We start from the raw sequence: 15,454 nt of genomic DNA, 5'->3' as shown, positions 1-15,454 counted from the left end.
GCCATAGGGCATGTTGTCTCCAGATGATTCCAGCAGCCTGCTGGCTTGTCAGCTGAAGTTTGGAACCCTGAATGCCATCTTCCACACTGCAGCCAGAGTGTCCTTTATTTAACTTTATTATTTTCTCTTTCAGGGATATTTTTTCTAAAACATTAACCTGATCATTACACTCCCCGACTTAAATCTTTCAATCCCATACCCAAATTCTTCTCTCTTGTCACACAAGTACCTTCACAATCTGCCACCCTCCCATCTCCCTCCTAGTTTTGTTTCCAGCTATCAGCCCACTGTCATGTAATATTCCAGCTACTGCAGTTCCTAAGACACTTCAATAATTTTCTCACCCCTTTACTTTTGAACATATACTCCAAAGAGCATTTTGTCTGCCTAGAGTATGCTTTCTTCTTTCTTCATCTGGTTAACTTCTATTCTGCCTTTAGTTCAGGAGTCCTCTCATCCACGAAGTCTTAATAACCCCCAATCTTTGTTGGTAACTCTCCTCTGTGTTTCCTTAGCATTTTGCGCTTCTGTTCATCACAATAACTATTATAATTAGTTGTAATTATCTAATCAGTTATCTCTCTTGCCACCAAAGTGAGCTTCTTGAGGGCATGAGCTGTGACACATTCATCTTTGTATCTCCCGCAGAAAGCACAGTGGCAGGAAGTAGGGGTCAGGAGAATGGGTGTTTGGTAAATGTTGAGGAATGAGAAACCCATATGAATAAATACATATACCTTTACTAAAATATAAAACAGAAAATCTGAATGAAAGAGGAACATATACCCTATTATATGATGGAAAGACTAGTACAGAGATGTCAATATAAAAATTAATTTGTAGTTTTAATGTAACTATGATAAAAAATCTCATAGGCTGCTTTTATTAGAATACATCCAAATAGCTTTATACTCACTTTATTAATTTTTAATTTTATATCTGAGAAATAGGACTCTTGAGAAACCTGTATGCAGGTCAGGAAGCAACAGTTAGAACAACATGGAACAACAGACTGGTTCCAAATAGGAAAAGGAGTCCGTCAAGGCTGTATATTGTCACCCTGCTTATTTAACTTCTATGCAGAATACATCATGAGAAATGCTGGGCTGGAGGAAGTACAAGCTGGAATCAAGATTGCCGGGAGAAATATCAATAACCTCAGATATGCAGATGACACCACCTTTTTGGCAGAAAGTGAAGAAGAACTAAAGAGCCTCTTGATGGAAATGAAAGAGGAGAGCGAAAAAGTTGGCTTAAAGCTTAACATTCAGAAAACTAAGATCATGGCATCTGGTTCCATCACTTCATGGCAAATAGATGGGGAAACAGTGGAAACAGTGTCAGACTTTATTTTTTTGGGCTCCAAAATCACTGCGGATGCTGATTGCAGCCATGAAATTAAAAGACGCTTATTCCTTGGAAGGAAAGTTATGACCAACCTAGATAGCATATTAAAACGCAGAGACAATACTTTGCCAACCAAGGTCCGTCTAGTCAAGACTATGGTTTTTCCCGTGGTCATGTATGGATGTGAGAGTTGGACTGTGAAGAAAGCTGATCACCGAAGAATTGATGCTTTTGAACTGTGGTGTTGGAGAAGACTCTTGAGAGTCCACTGGACTACAAGGAGATCCAACCTGTCCATCCTAAAGGAGATCAGTCCTGGGTGTTCATTGGAAGGACTGATGTTGAAGCTGAAACTCCAATACTTTGGCCACCTCATGCGAAGAGCTGACTCATTGGAAAAGACCCTGATGCTGGGAAAGATTGAGGGCAGGAGGAGAAGTGGACGACAGAGGATGAGATGGTTGGATGGCATCACTGACTCAATGGACATGGGTTTGGGTAGACTCCGGCAGTTGGTAATAGACAGGGAGGCCTGGCGTGCTGCAGTTCATGGGGTTGCAAAGAGTCAGACACGACTGAGTGACTGAACTGAACTGACAGCTGATTAACAATGCTGTAATAGTTTCAGAATTTTAGACTTATTTTAGAAAAACAAGAGTATAAAATACTATTTTGAAAAAGAGGAATTCTGAGGCATAATTAGACTTGTACGATACTAGAACATATTATAAAGCCACTAAAATTATATGGACTGGCACCAAAAAACAGATGGATAGATCTACAAATAAAAAATAATGAAGCTCAGGAACAAATCCTATTGTGGACAAAATTTAATATATAATAAAAGAGGCATCAATGAACAGAAGAAAACAGAGAATTCAAATTTGAGAAGATGGTCAAAACATTTAGAAAATTTCTCAGATCATGCCAACTGCATAGTTCAACACTCGCTTGATTTATTTACTTCCCACATGTCTACTGAAGGCCTACTCTTTGTATGAGGAACTACACTAGGCACTAGTCATGTGGGGCTGAATGAGAAACTGTCCCTGCTTTAAAGGTTCTGTGAGTAGCATCCTGGAGGTGAGAACAAAATGTAACTTTTAAGGGAAGACAAGAGTCTTTAACTTCTCTCTCTACCCAATTATCTGTCAAGAATTTTTACCTAGTCTTTCTACTGCCCAAGGAAAGAAGTACAACAACACTCAATACACAGAGGAAGGGGAAGGGGAGGAATGCAGAACCCTTGTTAGAAATGGCTCAAGGTGCTTCCTAGCTGGCGATGCTTAGTGAAGTGCTTCTGAAATACATGGCATTTAAAAGTTGAAGTCACTACTCAACACTTTTCTTTTCTGGGTAGAGTTCTCCATATCCTTGAGATTATTCATTCAGAAAACAATTTTTTGTGCTGTTGGTCACTGTTGTGGATGCTAAAAATACCAAGATAAATGAGACACTGCAGGACCTCAAAGACCTAAATTCAGAGCATTTTATAATTTTATTTATTTTTGGCTGTGCTGTGTCTTCATTGCTGTGTGGGCTTTCCCCTGGCTGCGGCAAGCAGGGGCTGCTCTCCAGCTATGGTGCAGACTTCAGTAACTGAGAAAGTGGGCTCAGCAGCTGCAGCTCCCAGGTGCTAGAGCACAGCCTCAGTAGTTGTGGCGCATGGGCTCAGGTGTCCCACATTATGTGGAATCTTCCCAAATCGGGGATTGAACAGGGGGAATGACCCTGCATTGGCAGGCAGATTCTTTACTACTGAGCTTTCAGGGAAGCCCCAGGGCATTTTAATACTTACATTGAGCGCTTACTAACTGCCTGGTGCTGTAGATACAGATGAGCGAGACACAGACTCTGAAAGTTAACCTACACACAACCCTGCCAATGTGTGCAAATTAGATTCATGCATAAAAATATTCATTACAGTACTGTGTACAGCAGCAAGAAGCTAAAACCAATCTACAAGCTCACTATTAAGGGTCCCATTTGTTAAATGAAAGGAGTACATCAAGGCTGTATATTGTCAATATGCTTATTTAACTTACACGCAGAATACATCATGAGAAATTCCAGGCTGCATAAAGCACAAGCTGGAATCAAGATTGTGGGGAGAAATATCAATAACCTCAGATATGCATACGGCACTATCTTTATGTCAGAAAGCGAACAGCCTCTTGATGAAGGTGAAAGAGGAGAGTTATAAAAGTGGCTTAAAACTCAACATTCAAAAAACTAAGATCATGGCATCCAGTCCCATCACTTCAAGGCAAACAGATGGGGAAACAATGGAAACAGTAAGACTTTATTTTCTTGGGCTCCAAAATCACTGCAGACGGTAACTGTAGCCATGAAATTAAAAGACCCTAGATCCTTGGAAGAAAAGCTATGGCAAACTTTGACAGCATATTAAAAAGCAGAGACACTACTTTGCCAACAAAGGTCTGTATAGTCAAAGCTATGGTTTTTCCAGTAGTCATGTATGGATGTGAGAGTTAGACCATAAAGAAGGCTGAGTGCCAAAGAACTGATGCTTTTGAATTGTTGTGTTGGAGAAGACTTTTGAGTCTCTTGGACTGCAAAGAGATCAAATCAGTCAATCCTAAAGGAAATCAATCCTGAATATTCTTTGGAAGGACTGATGCTGACGCTCCAATACTTTGGCCACCTGATGGGAAGAGCTGACTCAGTAAAAAAGACCCTGATGCTGGGAAAGACTGAAGGCAGGAGAAGAGGACGACAGAGAACAAGATGGTTGGATGGCATCATCGACTCAATGGACTGTGTTTGAGCAAGCTCCAGGAGATGGTGATGGACATGGAAGCCTGGCATGCTACAGTCCACAGGATTACCAAGAGTCAGACATGACTTAGCGATTGAACAATGAATACTTTGCAGCCACTAAAGACTGCAATAGATCTATATGTAGTAACATGGAAAGATGATTACTTTATTCAGGTTCTCAGAAGAGCCTGCATATAAGTATAAGCCAATATTTATTTTTAAAATTACATTTGTACACACACACACACACATATAAATACATATATTTGCTCACATGCAGAGAAAGAGTCTAAAAAAATTTATAATGAAATTATTTACAAGGGTCTCTTCTGAGTAGTGGGGCTGTGTGTATCTATGCAGTTCAACTCACAATCTCATGGGCTGGCTCAACCTGTGAGGAATCCTATAAACGCATGGTAAATACTATACTACGGGTGCATTTGAGTTTCTTTGGAATAGAGATCTTTCCCTTCATGTGTTCCCCACCTTATCCTTTTCTCTTCCCAAGAAAGGCACTGTTGATCCAGCTTTCTCCATGAGAAATGAAGATGCAGAAATCCCTCAAAAAGAGTGCTTCTACTTGTCCACTGGACCTTTTTATTGTGATGTGCCTTTATCACTCTGTGGCATCTGGCACTGCTGCCTTCTTCCTTCTGAAATATTCTCTTCCACCGCTTTTTGAGGTACCACCTCTTCCTTCTCCATCTCTTCTGCTGGTGTGTGCCTTGCCAAACCTTTAATTACCAGTGCAGCCTAGCTGGGGCATTGTCCTTGGCCTCTTCTCTTCTTTCCTCAACTATTTTTCCTGAGTAATCTTACCCGCTCCTGGGGCCCAACTACCATCTGCAAGCAGATGACTTCCAAAGGCTCTCACTGAGCTCAAGACCCATGTATCCAGCCCCTGCTGGACAGCTCCACTTGCTTATTTTGCAAGCCACTTCTAGCTCAACATTTCTAAAATGGAAAGTGGAACTCCTCACTTCCCCCTCAGTCCCTCCTCCTGTATTGCATGGCAGTGCGACTCACCCATCATTTTATCTCCTTAACATTTCTTATAACTTTTGCTTTTTCTCACTTCCCGCTTTAGTCTCACTGCTGCCCTGATTCAGGTCCTCATCACCTCTCCACCGGTCTACTGCAATGACTTACTAACCAATCTTTGTCCCCAGACTGGCTTTCTCCAATTCATCCTCCATATTAAAGTTAAACTAACCTTTTAAAAACACAATTTGATCACATCATTCCCTTACTGGAAGCCCTTCAATGGCTTTCTCCTCTGTCTTCAAATTAATTTCTCAGTATAGACTCAAGCCCTCAATGACCTGGAACCTCTTTGGCCATGTCTCTGACCGTGTCTCTCTCTTTCCTCCCTCCCCTCAGTCTCAACCTTCCTACACCTCGCCCCCCAGGTACAAAGTTCTAGTCACAGAGAACAGTTTGCATGCCCTTATTTGGGGTCAGGCTGTCTGGCCTTCTTGCATTTCTGTACCTTAGCTCACAGTTTCCTCTGCCTAGAAAGGTTAAATGCTCCTTTTTTCCTCTAAGCTTGATGTAAACATCTTGGGGGCAGAACCCCACACCTTACTCCTTACTCCAAGATACATTCCCAACTCCCAGCACAGTGCCTACCACAAATCATTCAAGAAATATTTGCTGAAATGAATCAGTTATATTTTTTAAAAAGTTTACATTTGGCTTTCAAATTGGCTTTGTAGTAACATTTGAATATGGATGCAGTTGATTGGGAAAATCACACAACTGCAAACAAAATAATGGAACTATACTGTAAAGTACTGAATGAAAAGGTTCTAATTCTTACCTACTGCTAAGAATGCTTCCTGCTTACTACTCCAAATTTTATAGGAATTATCTCATTTTTAAATAACTAAACAATGAATTAAATACTATTGTCATATCTCTTTCTACAAGTGAGAAACTGAAGCTCAGCAAAGCAACCTGCCCCAGCCTCACAGCTAGTAAGCGTGGAAGTCAGAATCTGAGCACAGCTGCCTGACCCTAGAGTCTGCACACTTAACCCAACACCCTGTCCTCCTCTGTCATTAGGGACTGGCATATAGGGAGTGTTCAATAAAGCTCTGCTGAGATAATGTTCACCTTCTTGATAAACCAAATCAGAAGAGCATAGGTCCTGAGAGGTGGCCAAATGGCAGAAGACTTGGGCTCTCAGGCCAGGACAAGTGATCACTGCTCTTGGCCCGCAGAGGGCAGTATACCCCACAGTGTCCCCCACTGCAGCCCCACCCAGACTGGTCAGAAGGCTCTCCCAACACCAGGGAAACACTCCAAGCAGGGCAGGGCTATAAGAAGAATGGGGGATGCAAGATTTGCCAGCAAGAGGGTGACAAAGGGAACAGTGACAGCAGGGAAGGCATTCAGTCTGGGGCAGGAAAAGAGAAGAGAGGAGGCCTAAGGAACCGCCTTCTATAAAAAACAAGGCAAAATGCAACTTTAGATCAGAAAATGAATTTCATGATAAGAATAATGACAGCTAGCCACTGCAATGAACACTTTACATTTAAGTCAATGAATTCTCAGAACAACCCTATGAGGTAGGTGCTATGATGATACCCTGTTTGACAGGTAAAGAACCTGAGGAACTAGGAGGTTAAGGAACTTGCACAAGACATAGCAAATAAGCAGCAAGGCCAAGTTTCAAACGTAGGCAGTCTGGCTCCAGAGCTCAAGTATTAAACCTATACTGTTGCCTCCAGTGATCATATATAGTCCCACCTCCTCCTGATTCAGATGAAAAAATGAGGCTCCATGACCTTTCCCCAAGGTCACAAGTTGGTCAGTAGCTACATCAAGGAAGTTAATGATCTGCAAAAAGTCATTATTTGCTCCATGAAGTTTATGTTTTAAAGCAAGCAGTGCCACTGGCTGGTCTTATGATCTAGGTCAAGTCCCCTGGGTAGAAGAGTATGGGGTTTCTGCATCCCAGCACATTGTTAAGACAAATTCTCTGCAGGAAGTAGAATTTTGCTCATTTAACAAACATTATCAAATACTTAGTAAGCACCAGACCCTGTGCTAGACCTTGGGATAGAATGTTGAACAAGACATAGCCCTTTGTTCAAGGAACTCCACAGAGTTAGACAGGAGAAGACAGTTAGCACAGGAGAAGACATCTAAACAAAAACAAATGCACCAAAGTGTCACAGGTTCTAAGACAGTATTGAAAGGGGAACCCAAAGGAAAGCCAAAAGGACAAAGAAGTCAATCTGGCTGGCAAATGGGCTAGGGAATACCATGCAAGAGGCAATTATTGGCCTAAGTCTTGACAAGCAGTGGAGTAAACAAGAGCAGAGAAGCTGAAAGAACACAGTGTAATTGGAGCGCTGTGATAGGCAAAATAATGTTCCCAAAGATATCCATGCCCTAAACCTCAGAACCTGTGAATATGTTGCCTTACAAGGAAAAAGGCGTGATTAAAGTTAAGGACCCCAAAATGAGGAGATGAGTCTGGATTACCTAGGTGGGGCCAATCTAATCACATAAGTTCTTAAAGGCAGAAGAGACAGAAGAGTGGGTCAGAGAGACGAGGTGTGAGAAAAATCCAACCCATCATTGCCAGCTTTGGAGACGGAGGAAGGGAATCACAAGCCACAGAAAGCAGGTGGCTTCTAGAAACTGGAAAAGGCAATGAAACCGATTCTGCCCTAGAGTCTCCAGGAGGAATGCAGCCCTAGTGACACCGTGATTTTAGCTGAGACCTGTACTGAAGGTCTAACATACAGAAATGTAAGATAATAAATCTGCTGTTTAAACCATTAATTTTCTGGCTTTTGAATAGTGGTGCTGGGAAAGACTCTGGAGGTTCCCTCGGACAGCAAGGAGATCAAACTAGTCAATCCTAAAGGAAATCAACCCTGAATATTCATTGGAAAGACTGATGTGGAAGCTGAAGCGCCAATACTTTGGCCACCTGATGCTAACAGCTGACTCACTGGGAAAGACTGATGCTAGGAAAGGTTGAGATCAGGAGGAGAAAGGATGAGATGAGGATGAGATGGTTGGATGGGATCATCGACACAATGGACTTGAGTTTGAGCAGACTCCGGGAGATAGTGAAGGATAGGGAAGCCTGGCGTGCTAGAGTTCATGGATCTCAAAGAGTTGGGCACGACTTGGCAACTGAACAACAATAGCAACAACAATTTTGTGGCAGTTTGTTATGGCACTATTCATAGATAATGAATACAGGAGCTTCTCAGTAGTTCAGGATTGCTAAAACAATGTGAATCTATAGAACAACCTGAGATTGGAAGGTCATTGGAAAGCACCTTGCCACTAAGTTACCCTGTGAACTTGGGCAAGTCAAATCACATTCCCAGTCATTCATTCACTCACTAACTCATTTACTCATTCAACAAACACTTTTGCTTCACAAAGAAGATTATGTTTCATCTGGGCCTTAAAAGTTCAAGGTGCCAAGCTCAAGCACCTTGAGTTTGCCAAGGTGCATCTTTGGGTTTCAGGAGGTGGCAAGACATGGCCTAAGTCCCTCTTAGTTCTGTAGCTTATTTTGTTTCCTGAACTGGGGCAAGTTACTTTTTTTTTTTCTATTTGTTAATTGTTTATTTATTGAGAGACTATTTCTCACCCCAGATAGTCATAGTTTCATAGTTCAGGAACACAGGAAAGTAACAAACTTCCATGGAACTCAACCCAAAGAAATTCTTTGTATTCCAAATCACTTTGCACTCTGAAAGATACCAGCCTTCCTCATCTCCTCAAAATCTTTCATGGAATCATAATTTCTGTAGAAATCTGCATATGCCTTCTTTCTTTGTTCAGCCACAGCAAACTTATAGAAAGTTTCAAACCCCAGGGAGACCATGAATGCTCCAACAATATGAAATCGCAGACGTTTGGCCAGGAGGCCAAGCATCTGAGGTTTTGGGGCAAGTTACTTTAAACTCTCTAAGCCTCACTGTTCTCATTTGTAAAATGAGAAAATAATAATATTTACCTTATAGAATTGTTATATGGGTCAAATGAAGTCATAGTGTGTTAGTCACTCAGTCGTCTCCAACTCTCTGTGACCCCCATGGACTGTAGCCTGCCAGGTTCCTCTGTCCATGGGATTCTCCAGGCAAGATACTGGAGTGGGTTGCCATTTCCTCCTCCGGGGAAGTCAAAGCGGGGAAAGCATTTTGTAAATATAGGGCTTTTTGTTGTTAATCAATTATAAATGAAAATCAGATCAATATGATTGACTTAAAACCTTTCTCAGATTATTTATATCTACAGTATTGCAGAAGTAGAGCATGCTTGCCTTCTAGACTGGGTGCAAGTCCTAACTATACAGCCTTATCAGCCATTTACTTGATACCCCTGCCCACTGGTTTCCTTTATAATAAAGGTATTCAAGTCACAGAGGTCCTATTAAGAGGTAGATCCAAAGGCTTTTGCCCAGCTAGCCCTCAACTTCCCAGACCATTTGAGAACAGTGAGGCCACTCACTTTCCCTGTCTCTTAAAACACTCTCCTCCTTAGTCCACGTGTCACTGCATAGCCCTGGTTCTCTTCCTCTAATTACACTCCATCCACTTCTTCAGCAGCTCCTCTTCCTCTTCCCATTTTCCTTCCACGGATATTCTCCTCACTTCAATCCTTCAGCCCTTTAATCTTTTCTTTTACTCAAAGAATTCATCCACTTAAATGATTTTAAGCAAATGCCTCCAGGCAAATGTGTTCCAAATACAGATTTTTATTCTAAGTATCTGTCATCTGAGTTTCAGTTCTCCATCTTTAACTGCCTATTGGACATTTGCTCCTAGAGAGTTTATGTCAGAGCAAACACTGACTAAAATGAAAACACTAGGAGAAAACTCCCATATGACGTACACAAGAAAAGGCACTAAATTCTGATTTAAAAGAGGTGAGCTTGAGCAGATGGCAGAACCCACAGAGATAGTCCAATAAAATAAAGGCACATATGGCTGGGATTCAGGGCACAATGGCAGTCTGCTAACCAAGAAAGAACACTGCCCCAAGAGACCTGGGTTCTCATTACATCTCCAGTACTAACCCACCATGTGGCCCTGGATAAGTCACTTCATCTGTCTGAGTCTGAATTTCCTTGTTTATAAATTGAGGGAGCTAAATGGATTTGAAAGTTTATGACATTGACATTTGTAAAGTTCAAATACAGATAACAAAAATTATAAGATCTCAACAGACAAAGAACACAAAAATTCACACAAAAAGGACAGAGTGCCAACAAGCCAAGAGAAAACAGTCCATTCTATGCAGCAAATGAAAACAAGATGTTATTGTAAATGGTAGTCATGTAAATTGGAATAGTAATTCTAAAAATCTAAGATTCAGAAATGGATCAGGACAGGAGATACATATCCAGAAGTTGTCTGAATTAAGGCCTCAGTTAAGCTGAAGAAGTGAACAGCCTCTCTGGCTAAGTGCTCTAAAGCAGAGCCAAAGACTGAGGTCTCTGAGCTTTAGGGAACAGTCCCCTCTGAGGGGACAGGGAACAAAGATGGAAGAAACAGAGAAAGGCAAGAAACAGGAATACAGAAAGCTATAAATACCATGGAGAAAACCTTGTTTGACTTTGTCATTTCCATTCATTTGATGAATATATCCTGAGCATATGCCACATTAATGCTTAAAACACACTGGTGAATAAAACATATAGCATGGTCCTGCTGGCACAGAGTTACTGTAAATAAAAAACAACAAAGTAAATAATTAAATAAGTAATTACAAACTCAGATAAGGACTTGAAGGAAATAAACATTTATAAAATAGATAAAGAATTAGCAACAAGTTCAGTGTCATTTATGTTAACAGAAAAGAGAGTAATCAATGGTCTCAAATTCATGGTTCTGGGAAGATGAGAACTGAGACAAGACTATTGGATTTGGATAGAATGAAATCACTTGTGTCCCGAGAGAGAAGAATAGTGGTTGTGGGTGAAGCCAGCGTGGAATGAAAGAGTGGAAGAACCAGAAAAGGGAGATGTGATTATTAATCATATTGAATGGAATCTGACTATATAAAGAAGAAGGGAAACAAGGTTATCTGGAAAAGATGGCAGACAACTAAAGGAGAAGATTTAAGTGTATATGAAGGCAGAAAGCAAGTGCCAGTATAGAGGCTATGAGAGGCATCATGGCATTCTCATTTCCACAGTCAATTCCTGCAAAGTCTGGTCCATTCTCCCTGATTAAGGCCTCCCTACAAACCTGTTGCTCAACAGGTTGGCTTCTCTATTTTTAAAATTAGAACTTTTTTCAATCCCACATTCCTTTCTGATATTGCCACCTCTCTCTTTCAATACCAAACTTCTTGAAAGAGTTGTCTGTTTTCACAGTTCACTTCCTTACCTCCTCTTCACTCAAGTTTCTGCCCTTAACCATGCCTTTGAAACTGTCTTTAGCAAAATCATTAATGATCTTACTTTGCAAAATTCAACATGCAATTTTAGAATTAGTTTCTTTGGCCTTTTGACAATGATGGACAGTGCTGACGAATCCCTTCTCAGAAGCACCCTTCCTCTCTCCACAGCAACATTCTCTCCTGTTTCCCCGGTCACACCTTTCCCATCTCCCACAAGCCTCTTGCCTGTTGGTGTGCTTCAGGATTTGGGATTTGGCTCTTTGCTTTTCCTACATACTCTTCCTGGGCAATTGCCTTGCTTTCTCACTACATGCTGATGGTGACTCTCAAGTATATATTTATAGTCCCTCCTTAGCTCTAGCCTTATATATCCAACATTCTGTTGGATATTTCCTCTTGGATGTCCCACAATATGTCAAACACAGTGAGTCCAAAATTGAACTTACCATTCCCCCCACCTCCAAACATGCTGTTTCCTATCCTAATGAGTAGTGCTGCCATACACCTATTTGTCCGTATCAGAAATCTGGGCCTCAGCCTTCACTCTTTTCTCTTTATTCCCCAACATCCAATTAATTTCTAGGTTCGCTGGATTTTAATGCATTTATGTCTCTTTATTCCAACCCGTTTCTCCATCCTCATGATTACAGTTCCTTCCAGGCCACCCTAATTTCTCATCTAGATGTTTCAGTAGCTTCTTAACTGGGCTTTCTGCCTCCAGGTTTCCTTTCCTCAAACATTCTTCCCCTATGGCAGAGACATAAACAGCAAATAAGAATTCAAATATCCTTTGATAACAACCACTTATTATCTTCAGGATCTGAAGCTTTATAATGGACTAAAGCTACACTTTCTCTGCAATACAATTTGATTCTGGATAAAAATCATCTCGAAAAAAATAAGCGGAGGCTAAAGGCATAAGGTTATCCGAAGGGCTGACTAATAAAACACTACTGAAATACTTTGCTCTGGGTCAGTGGTGAAATGAGAGAGCTGACGCTGGGACTCTGATTCTGAGCTGGGATCCATGAGGGGTGTGCTAAAGCATTTCAGGCCAGAAGTGGTCCTTGACTACTGGCACAAACAAAAAAGAAGCAAATCCCCGCTACAGAGAAATGCTTCCAGTTTAGCCCCACAGAATTCCCACATACCGAAAGAAAATCATGAGCTCACAATTAAAAATCAACAAGCAATGGATTCTCTGGCAGTTCAATAGTTAGGCCTCTGTGCTTTCGTTGCTGAGGGTCTATGCTCAATCCCTGGCTGGGGAACTAAGATCCTACAAGCCTCATAGCACAGTCAAAAAAAGAAAAATCAACAAGCACAGGGAAAGGCAAACACCAGGAAAGTCAACAGAAACAATAAACAAGAGAGTTAAACCCTAAGGACAACAAATATTAGAATAGACAACTACAGAAGAACTATACACTATATGTTTGCAGAAATAAAAGGTACAATCACAAGTGTGTACAAATAACATTTAAAAGAGACAGATTTGGGGAAGAAAGAAAGCTTGAAAAAATAAAAAAAATGGTTTCAGAAAGAAAGAACTCAATGAATGGGTGAGACAGCAAATTAGAGTCAACTGAAAAGAGAATTAGTGACTTGGAAGATACATCTCTGAAGAAATTGCCCACAATTTTATGAGAGACAAGGAGACATATGAGCTAAAGAACATGGAAAAATAAAAGCTCTAACCTATTTCTAATTGTAGAATCCCAGAATGAAGAAATAGACAATGAAAAGGACGTGCTTTTGAAGAGATAACTGCTGTAAAACTACAAATGAACATAAATCTGCAGGTCCAGGAAGAAGAATATATCTAGGTTAAATTTAAAGAAACACATGCTGTGATAGCCAATCTACAAGACAGCCCCAGTGATCCTCACCTCTTGGTATTCATAACCCATGTGTAGTTGTCTCCCAAGCTGTACCCAGGTTGGTCTGCGTGATCAACAGACTATAACAGAAGCAATGGTATGTCACTTCCAAGATAAGATGATAAAAGATACTGTGGTTTCCATCCTGGTTATTCTTGGATCACTTACTCTGGAGAAAGTCAACCACCATGCCATGAGCAGCCCTATGAAGAGACCCAGGTGATGAGCAACTGAGGTCTTCTATAAGCAATCCCATAACTGAGCCATTAGGAGCAGATCTTCAAGCCCTGCTCAAGCTTTCAGATGACTACAGCCCCAGCCAACAGCTTGATTGTAACCTCGTAAGAGACCAGGAGTCAGAAGCACTCAGATAAACAGCTCTCTGATTCCTGACCCTCTGAAAACCTGTGCGAGACAACAAACACTTAAGCTGCTAAACTTGGGGGTAATTTTTACACAGAGACAGGTAACTAATACACATGCTAAGACTAAACAGTTCTGTTTTTTTTTCCCACTGTGCAACCCACTTCAGTGCCTGCAGCCTTCAGACAGAGGCCAGGCAATGGTTTGGGGCCAGTTTGCTCTGTCATGGGATGCTATGAGAGGCCCAGGGGACAGGGTGCCATAAATCCAAACCCATGCCTAGGACCAAACAGTTTCAAATGACTTACAAAGAGTCTTTTCCATCTGATCCAGACTCTCTAACTGATTACATTTCAAATATACGACTTCTTTTAGTCTCTGCAATGCACCATGTTCTCTCTGTACAGCTCACACGACATTGCCCTGCCTGACACAGTCTTTAACATCTTCTGTACTCTCAACACACATACTCCTTGGGCTAACTTCTCATCATCATCAGGGCACTCATAGAAATCTCATGGGACAGGGACAGGAAGGACTCTAAAGGGGGGAGAATGTAAACATTCCCAGGCAATGATACAAATGAATCTTCAGGCTAGCACCTAAGGTAACTACAAAGGAACCCTTATATTCCACACAACCTCAGGTTTAGGCAAGGCTTGGGATAAGGTCAAGACTCAAATGCTGGATGGTTTCCAGGTACTCCTAAGTCATACCCCCTTGCTGTGGTTTCATTATGATCCTTGAATTGAAATCTCGGAACATCAGACACGCCCATTCTTGAAAGCATATTCATAATTGTACTTAGCATACTTGCAACTGTACTCAAAGCACAAATAGAAATGATTTTTAAAACTGTCATCTGTTCTGTAGTGTAGGATAATTCCAGTCTATTATGTTGACATTTACGATCTTATTGTAAGTGTATTTGTGGTGTGCCTAAATATGAACATATATATACACACATATGTACATGTACACGTCATAAAATATTAACCACTAGTACCCTCTACTGGTGGAAATATCTTATCTGCTCATATGAATGGTCTTATTGCCCTCTAGTGACCACAACCTATAAAGAGAAAATCCAGCAGCAGATGGGAGAATCTCCTTGGCTATAATGATAGGGTTTTATGTTCTTTAAGCATCTAATTTTCTCAGATTCTGGTTTATATTACAGGGGTGCAACTCTCAAGACTCTTGGGGGAACCTCTGGGGGATTTCACACAGCTCTTGCCAGCTGTTAGCGCCAGTCTGAAGCTACTCCCTCTCCTGCTTCTCATGAACAAGAGGTCAAGGGGAGGCAGAGAAGGCAATGGTTGCACGGGTGAGGGCAAGAACAGCAGCTGTGAATGACTACCCTGGACTCCCTGGGGACTTGGGAGCAGCTTGAGGAACACATGTTGGCCCTCCCTTGCATATTATTCACAGTTGTGTACTGTACTAAAATGGTGATTCAATGTAGTTCCTGACTTACCTCTTAAGAGAACTCCAACGCTGTAATAAGTGATGTAGTAGCAAAAGTTGCTATCATTTTGCTTTTACAAACCATGCTTTGGAAGTTACTTCTACTCAAGACAGAAAAGCCAAGATTTAAGTGACCTGTTGCCTCTTCTATGGAGTTTTTTCTGAACTTCCCAGATGTAAGACTACTCTGTTCTCTGTGCCAGCATATACCTTGCACAGATCTGAATGGTACC

General features: G+C 41.3%; 1 protein-coding gene and 1 non-coding gene across 2 annotated transcripts in view; both read right to left on the bottom strand.

The window, feature by feature from the left end:
- The window catches only part of TCEANC2 (transcription elongation factor A N-terminal and central domain containing 2), a 67,061-nt gene that overhangs the window by 28,934 nt on the left and 22,673 nt on the right, over nucleotides 1-15,454 (bottom strand). The window lies entirely within an intron of this gene.
- On the bottom strand, nucleotides 13,904-14,033 carry LOC129541890 (small nucleolar RNA SNORA42/SNORA80 family). Its single transcript, XR_008682943.1, has one exon. It is a non-coding gene; the product is annotated as a small nucleolar RNA SNORA42/SNORA80 family (small nucleolar RNA).

The sequence above is a fragment of the Moschus berezovskii genome, chromosome 4, assembly GCF_049115385.1.
Source record: "Moschus berezovskii isolate FMDL1 chromosome 4, NW_MosBer_1.0, whole genome shotgun sequence".
Lineage (NCBI taxonomy): Eukaryota > Metazoa > Chordata > Mammalia > Artiodactyla > Moschidae > Moschus > Moschus berezovskii.
The sequence above is the reverse complement of the archived record's forward strand: the minus strand, read 5'-3'. Positions and strand labels throughout refer to the sequence as shown.